This window comes from Rattus norvegicus, unplaced genomic scaffold (assembly GCF_021556685.1).
Source record: "Rattus norvegicus strain SHRSP/BbbUtx unplaced genomic scaffold, alternate assembly SHRSP_T2T unassigned-0000198, whole genome shotgun sequence".
NCBI lineage: Eukaryota > Metazoa > Chordata > Mammalia > Rodentia > Muridae > Rattus > Rattus norvegicus.
Window position 1 is genome coordinate 29,939 of NW_028238915.1, and position 8,430 is coordinate 38,368.

Genomic DNA, 8,430 nt, shown 5'->3' on the forward strand with positions numbered 1-8,430 from the left:
GTGTGTGTGTGTATGTATAGGGAAGGGTCCATAGTAGAAACTGTCGAGGTGCATGCAGACTCATGTTACTACTGCCCCATGGCACCTTGCAGGGAGCAATGAAATGGTGGCTACTTTAATAAAGCCTAAACAGGGCTGTGCATGGTTTGCAGTGAGATTGTGATGTCATCCCCACTGGAGAGAGCAGCAAAAGCTTCATTTATTACATGCTACTTTTACAAGGTGAGGCAAAGCCTCATCTTATAGAGTGTCTGATAGGATTTGACAGCAGGAAGTTAATTCAAGGCTCAAATCAAATCAATAATTACAAACAAAGAGAAAAATACAAAGAGTCAAGGGAACCACGAGCTGTGTGTTGGTTTTTTGTTTGTTTGTTTGTTTGCTTGCTTGCTTTTTTTTTTTTTTTGGTTCCTTTTTCTTTTTTTTTTTTTTTTTTTTTTTTTTTTTTTGTTGAGAAGGTCCATCAGAGAGACAACCTCTTCCTCAAACAAATTATACACCAGAGAGACAATACCTAAACTGACAAAATTAGAAATAAATGGGGGATATAACAATAGACAACCAACAAATTCAACAATCCTCCCTGGTTTGAGTGCCCTGGGGAAGTTGGGAAGCCACTTTTCCCTATCCTGTGTGACTTTCCCTGTATAGTGAGCTCTCCTGCAGGAGATGCTTTCACATGCTTCTTTAAAAGCACCTGTTCCTCAGGTCCAGATCAGCTGTGAAAACAGGCTTCTTCAAGATAGTGTGAGAGCTACCCCTCCCAGCTCAGAGCTGCAACTCCATAGGATCCTCCACTCCCAGTGCTGTGTAGGTCCCATGGAGAAGTCAGAGCAAAGTGCCCCTTCTGAGAAGTGACTTAGAACAGAAGGTTCAGAAGTGACAATCAACCCCCAAGTGCTTCTTCCAGGAGAAAGCAACCAGCTCTTCTTATGAAACAGTGTAGGCTCCCACATGACCCAGGTCTGTGACTGGGAAAGATTTTCTGGAGCTTAGTTGCCCAGTCACAGTGGGGCTACATTCTTGATCCATGCTCATTCCTACAACAAACGGTCCTCCCCCTCCCTCCCAGGCCTTCAGTTGAACCGAGGTCCTTCCAGGACCAACAGACCTGAGAGAACAGAGTGCATCTCAGGGGAGAGAAGAGGCCTGAATGATTTTAAATGGGAGAAAAACCCCATATCCGCCATCTAACAACGTTAGGGTTTGTGCATATGTGGACTTCAGAACCTTAAGGTCAGATTTTCTGATAACAGCTGCTGGGTGAAGCTGAAGTCTGCAGTGGGTGGGATTGTCCCAGGCAGGGAGGGGATCTGACTCTGCAGGCCTGGCCAGCTTCTTCATTCTCCTGAAACTAAGTGTTGGTTAGCTATAAATCTGAAGTGAGAGTTGGTTTTTGTCAACTCAAATGGATGAATTTCAAGTCTCACACACTATGTGAGACACACATTTACCCACAGGGGATTTGAACTCACTTCTATAGAAGTGACTGGGGCGAACAGAGGGAAAGCATTCTCACCTTTAGCATTCTGTCTGTATCAGAGACGACGGGGACTGGATTCCTGGACAGACATGTCCAAGCAGACACACCGTGTAATGGGGGAAAACTGAGGTAAGAAATGTCCTGGGGACAGTGATTTCAGATTGTGCCTTCAGCCAGGAATCTCTGTTGCCATTAAGCCAAGCAGCCTTGGGCCTCCTAAACTTGTCACTACGTCAGGGTGTCTCTGCTCTCACACCTGCATCAGGTCCTCCTCAGATGAAGGCTTCTCCAAATATATATATACATATATATATATATATATATATATGTATATATATATAAAGCAATGTTTCTCAACCTGTGGGGTGCAACCACTCACAAATTTATATCAGATATTATAACTTATAAGAGTAGCAATATTAGTTATGAAGTAGCAATGGAATAATTTTTGTGGTGGGGGTCACCACAGCATGAAGAGCTGTATTAAAGGGTTACATCATTAGGAGTGATTTGAGCCACTGCCATAGAAGCTGACACATGGGAGCAGACTCCTCATGTGAGTAGAGACCCATGGCAAGGGATACTGTGTCCTACCTTAGGACCCAGACGCAGAAACTACCCCAGGAGTCTGTGGGTCACCTTGTCTTAAATTCTCCCAGGGTCAAGAATAGCATTGATCATCTCAGCAGAGTCAGCTTGCACAGCCACATCAGGCCCATGGCTTCCCTTTACAGAGAAGGATGTGGGTCTGAGTGACAGACAGTGAGACTGAGGGGACCCTGATACTCATTTGCTTTGAGCTGTGGTTTCTTCACCTGTAAAATGGACGTGTTTCTGCTGAATTGGGTTGTTGTGGAGATTAACAGAACATACAACCTGCTCAGTGTCTGCCTGGCATGGACACCTGCTGGTTAAATGGAAGCTCTCGATGGTGATGCATTTAAAAGTAGAATCTCGAGCCCCATAGTGTTAGATGTCAGGTGACATACAGGGGTTGTAAGGGTTTTGTGATTCCAAGAGAGCCTTGAATTAAAACCAAAGCATCTTGTTTTAAATTAAAAAAAATCAAGTATAAAGTGCCAATATGAAATAATCATAAACAGAAATGAGCTAATTCCTGGAAGTCATTTAGTTTTACATTTTCTGCTTCTATTTTCAAGGCATCTTGAGTAGCACAGTACGAGATCCTAAAGCCTTCTCTTATGGTGCTACCCATTCTTTCCTGTCTCCTTGAGGACTTCTCAGGTGACTTAAGAAAACCTGATTTCCTTTCAGATTGTCCCCAGCTGCTGTGATCTCTCTGTCCATGGGCATTGCCAAAAGCTGCAGAGCCAATGTGTTGTTTTACAACACAAAATTTCCAGACATCAATTTTACCAATGAAGTCTCAGGAGTCAGATGCTGTATTTAAGTGAAGCTCCCAACTGTCCTTCCTAATTCACTGTTCCCCCAGAAGAAGAGCATTGTAGCTCCCTCTGCACGCTTTCTTAAAAATCCTTCAACTCAAAGACTTTCCATTGCCCTAGTTATCTTAATTTCCTATCAAGTTGTGCCTTGATCTGCTCTAGACCTAAGTGCCCTTTAGCTTTGCAGTAAAGGTGTGAGGTAGGTGAGCTGAACAGTAATAAAGTCCATGTTCACAGTAAACAAAGAGCTCTTGCATTAAATGTCTGTGCCCTGGCGATGCTATACCACACAATAGTTTTTCATTAAATAATACATTCAGGGAGATCACAGTGTGATCAAATATTTTGTAACATAACTTAGTAATGTTCTCTCTATTACATAAGTCAAGTACTATCCTGTGTATTCTGGTCTTTTTCTGTCATGTCTGTGTTCATCACCATGGGAATCCCAAGGAACATCATTCCTGGGCTTTTGAAACTGTTGCATACAGTCAACCGGGGACCAAAACCACCCAGGAGACTACTGATACTTGACACACATAAAGTCACCTCCCTATTTTCATATACTTTATGGCAAGAAGTCACCATTCCTGACCATGTCTCATTATCCAACATGCTACTAAATGGAAGAGTTGGGGTCAAGGAGGTCACCAACAAAGCACAAAACACCCATCTCAGATAAATATCTATGCTTTATTGAATTCAAACATCCATGGATTTCAGGACACAATTAAAAGTCCAAACATAAGGATAAGAGACATAGAAGAGAATTGAGATTTCCAGTTCATAGGTCCAGTAAACATCTTCAACAAATCATAGCAGAAAACTTCCATAAGGTAAAGAAATAAAAGGCCATAAAGGTACAGCAAGCCTACAGAACGCAAATTAATTTAACCAGAAAAATTTCCTCCATTCACATAATAATTAAAACACTAAATGCACAGATAAAAGAAAGAATATTATACGGGGTAAGGTATAAATATCCAGTAACAAATGAATTCAGACCTATCTGAATTACACCAGACTGCTCAACGGAGACTCAAAAAGCCAAAAATCCTGGACAGATGTAATGCAGACCCAGGTTCTTATTCCCAGCATAATTCGCAATCACCACGAATGGAGAAACCAAGACATTTTATGACAAATACAAATTTAAACAATATTTTTTCTTTAAGAAAGCATAACCGAGGACAATAGGAGGAAAACTCCAAGACAATGAGCTAAACTATACCCAAGGAAAAAAAAACCAAGAAATTAATCACCTCACAATAATTTTTAAAAAAAGAGAGAGAAGCACACAAACATAATTTCACCTACAACCAGAAAAAGAGGAGAAAGCAGCAACCATTGGTCTTTAATATCTAACCAGACCCTCTGTCACCAATCCCCCAGCTCCTAGGGACAAAACTACCAGCCAAAGTGTATACAAGGATGGGTCTATGGTTCTAGGTAACTGTGTAGAAGAGGAGTGACTTACGTGGCATCCATGTGGTAGGAGGCCATTGACTACCCTGAGGCCTGTTGCCCCACCAAAAGGAGATCCTAGAGGTGTGAGGTGGGAATGGGTATGTGTGGGTGGGGGAACACTGTCATATAGGCAAAGCTGAGCAGAAATGGGATGTAAGATTTGATGAGGGGAGTCTGGAGAGCGGGAAAACATTTGAAATATAAATAAATAAAATAACCAATTAATAAAAAAAATAACCGAAAATAAAATAGAAAGTGAAAAGGTAAAAGAAAACTGACACCAAAACAAAACTAAAGAAATCCCTGAAGTATATTGGTCTAATTCTGCTTGTATTTAATGGTAATTTGTGGAACTCAAGACTGGTTAACCCCAAAGAAGCTGACCCTGCTCCCAGTTAACTGTGATTATAAAGAAGCCAACAGCCAACAGCTGCACAGCAGAGAGATGGGGGAGGGGAGCTTTGAGGGCTTTACTAGAGAGGATCATGAGGAGGGAAGAAGGAGGAAGAAGCTGCCAGAGAATAAAGGAAGAAAATGTGTGATGGAGAGGAGAGAGGAAGAGTACAACAGCCATGGTTAAGGGAGAGGAGAGCCTGGTCCTGAGGGGTGTCCAAGGGGAACAAAGAGCAGCCAAGATGCTACACAGTCAGTAAGAGTTGAGCGGTATTGTTTGGAAAGTATCTGATACCATGGAGGGCAGGCAGCTGCCCAGCTACTGTGCTGATTAGGGCATAGTATACATAAATTTAACACAATGTGTATAACCAGTAAGACAGCTCTGTAGAGGATCCTAAAAGGATTACTTTAGTTTGAAGGGAAGGATAAAATACCAGAGGAAACAGGAAATATCTTAATAAAACTATGACAGTCAATCAAAAGAAGCCAATAAAAACCACAAAAATTAACAAAATGAGAACATTTGACATATACGTTTAAATAATATTTGCACGTCACTAAACTCAATTCCCCAGTGTACAGACATACATTTAGCCAGAAAGGGGATCACCATCATGAGAGATGTAGAGGATATACTAGGGAAACAGACCTAAGACACAGGTCCCTATAGCAATTCTATGCAGTTTCTCTATCAATAAAAACCAACAAGCTCTAGAGGTAAATGTCTGTGTTAGTGCTGACCTCCACCACCAGACATATATTTTCTTTCAAGTAAATAACAAAATCATGGGGCTTACAATGTAATCTAATATCCTGAAACATGAGTTTGCAGTGTTCCCTACACTTTTTAAATCAAGTCTGACTACTATTTTGGTTGTTTCCAATCCTGTCTGAGTGCATCATCAAGGGAATCCCAAGGGAAATCAGAAATGGGTTCTTGAAGCTGTTGCACAGGGCCAATATAGACCTAAGTACCACAGAAGAAACCTTGATTCTTATCACAAGGGACCATTCACCATCCCTCTTGTCACATAAATTATGGCAAGATGTCACCACTCCTGACCTTAGCTTCTTCTCCTAAAAGCTGCTGAAGGGAAGATTTGGTGTCAAGGGGTCTGGATTCAAACCACACCAACACTGAATTCATTTAAATAGGTGTAGTTCATTGAATGCACACACCAATACAGTTCAACCAGAGCAACAGCTCACAACTGTGTACTGGACATTGCTAGGCCCAGCTCATTGCAAGATCCACATGGGCTCACGCACAAGTGCTGGAAATGCTGCTATCTATGGCCCTGACTCAGGCCATTTTACACATAATTGTTCTTATTTTCCTGGATTCTAATGGGTCCTACGTGAAACTCATAGTTGGGGAACTTGTTAAAATTAACAAACCTCATAACATACAGAACATAACAGGGTATGTGACCAGCACCACACAGTTCAATGTCAGATTTTTTTGTTTTCCTTAGTTTGTTTCTTGGCATCCATGATGTGGAGGCATATTACAGAACAATAGGAAAGAGCTGGCTGCTGTGTAACAAATTTGCTGCTATTAAGGTAGGTACGGGGGCAAGACCTCAGCAGTAGCCCTTAAGATGGGAAGGAGATGATGTGTTTGATAACTGAAAGGAACTGCCTCAGCTGTGTTTCTCTACCTGCTCAGTGCCCTTTCAACATCACTCTGTCCCTGAAGAGGAACTCAAGGTCTGCCCCCTGCTGCCTGTGAGCCAGGACTAGGCACAGAAAGGTAAGGCCACAGTGCTGGTTTCCAATCCCTCAGTAATGCTGGATTTCCAATAGCGTACTTGTATACACAAATACAGTGCGGTAAGATACAATAGATACTAATCATTTCTCCCATAGGGCAGCAGTTGATTGACTACAACTAATTCTATTTAAGAAAAGAGAAAGAAACCTGGCTCTTGTGGAAATATACAAAGAAATATCTATGGTGGTGGGGAATGAATTCTGCCATGGACTGAACTCAGAAAGGTGGGGTTGGGAGAAAGCTGCATGGTTAAATAGCCCACCAGGTTCACATTGTGTCAACTTGATTTAATCTAAGGACAAAGAAGTGGAGTATCTCTGATGGCATTCTTCTAATCCCTCGAAAGGATCCCTGAGGATTGGCCTCAGTTCTTCACACTTCTTGATGGGGCAACAACACTCAAGGACGCTTGATTGTCATAGGCACAGTATTATGCTACATATACAGAGTAGAAAATACTAAGATGTTCAGATGGTGGTATCCATTTGTATGCACTCTTAATGTGGACCTAAGGAAAGAGAGATCAAGGTCCTTAGAATAGAAAGATCAGTTCCAGTTTTTTTTCTACCATTCCAAACTGAACGGCTGGTAGGGAGAGAATGGTAGATAATCGAGAATTAGTAGATGATGCTTTGAATGAAGTGTGGGTTTCTGTGCTGGTTTTAGACAGGATCTCAAGTATCACATGTTGCCCTCTCCCTGGCTGGCCAGGTTCACTCTGAGCTCAGATGAACCTCTTTCCACTTTCCAATACATAGGCTTACAAGAGTGGCCTCCAAGGACTGTGAGGACAGCATTAGCCTTTGACAGTTGAGGTGTGTAACCCACAACTATAGTTTTAGCCACGTTTTCCCATGTCTATCAGCTATTTCAGATTGTTGCTGTTAGATGCCTGACAATCAAGGACGCAGAAAAATACCCTGATAGAGAGCAAGGACATGGTGATCACATCCTTGCCTCTTCTGTATGTTCTGGATGAGGTTTGTTAAAATTCCAATATTGCAAAAATCTTTATATAGGGCCCATCACATTAAGGGTCACTATGCACTGTTCTATCTAAAATGGCCTAATCAGAACTGACTACCATATAACACTTCCTGCAATCTTCATATGAGAGAGAAGCTTGAGCTTTTTGTTTTGACTTTTTCTCTTCTCTTTCTTTCTTATTTTTTGCTATATAAGTTGCTATATGAATTTGCCCCCAAAATTTGAACTACGGAAGTGATCTATCAGTGTTAATGTGTGCATTCTATAAAGTATTCATTATTTACTATGATAGATGGTTTTGTGTTTGGTGGGGTGGCCATTTCCCAGTGTACAGGTGCTGGGACCTTGCTCTATCCACTTAATGGATAAGCACCATTTAGCCGTTTATGTGCATCCCCTATATCTCTTGACTATTTTATTTTTCTGATAGAAGCACATGATGTATCTTACTCAGGCCTGTGAGCATGCTCCTTTGGCAACATTGGTAAAGAGAAGAGAACCCCACAAGCAGCAAGGGTTCCCTTTACTCGTGGTCCCAATATTGTACTTTCCTCTGCCAACTGGTCTCCACACTTTTCCTAGCACCATAAAGACTTCAACTCTTTCTCCTAAGGAATATTCTGGCAATTGTCGATTGCTAAGCACATGACTTCATGAGTGTTCCCCTAACACACGCCCGTGTTGTAACCCACCATGCAGACTATTTCTTGATGTGATATAAAGCACCTGTACAGAATGAGACAGGAGAACTTTTGACTGCATATTCAAGCTGGTGTGAAATCTCAGGAAGTTTTAATGGCTAACATTGGTGAAGGAGGACAATTTGATGAGACATTTTTTGGGAAAGATTTGAAAGGAAACATTCATTTAGATGCATAGGAATTACTAAGGTTTTTTATAATCAAGCCTTGAGGAAA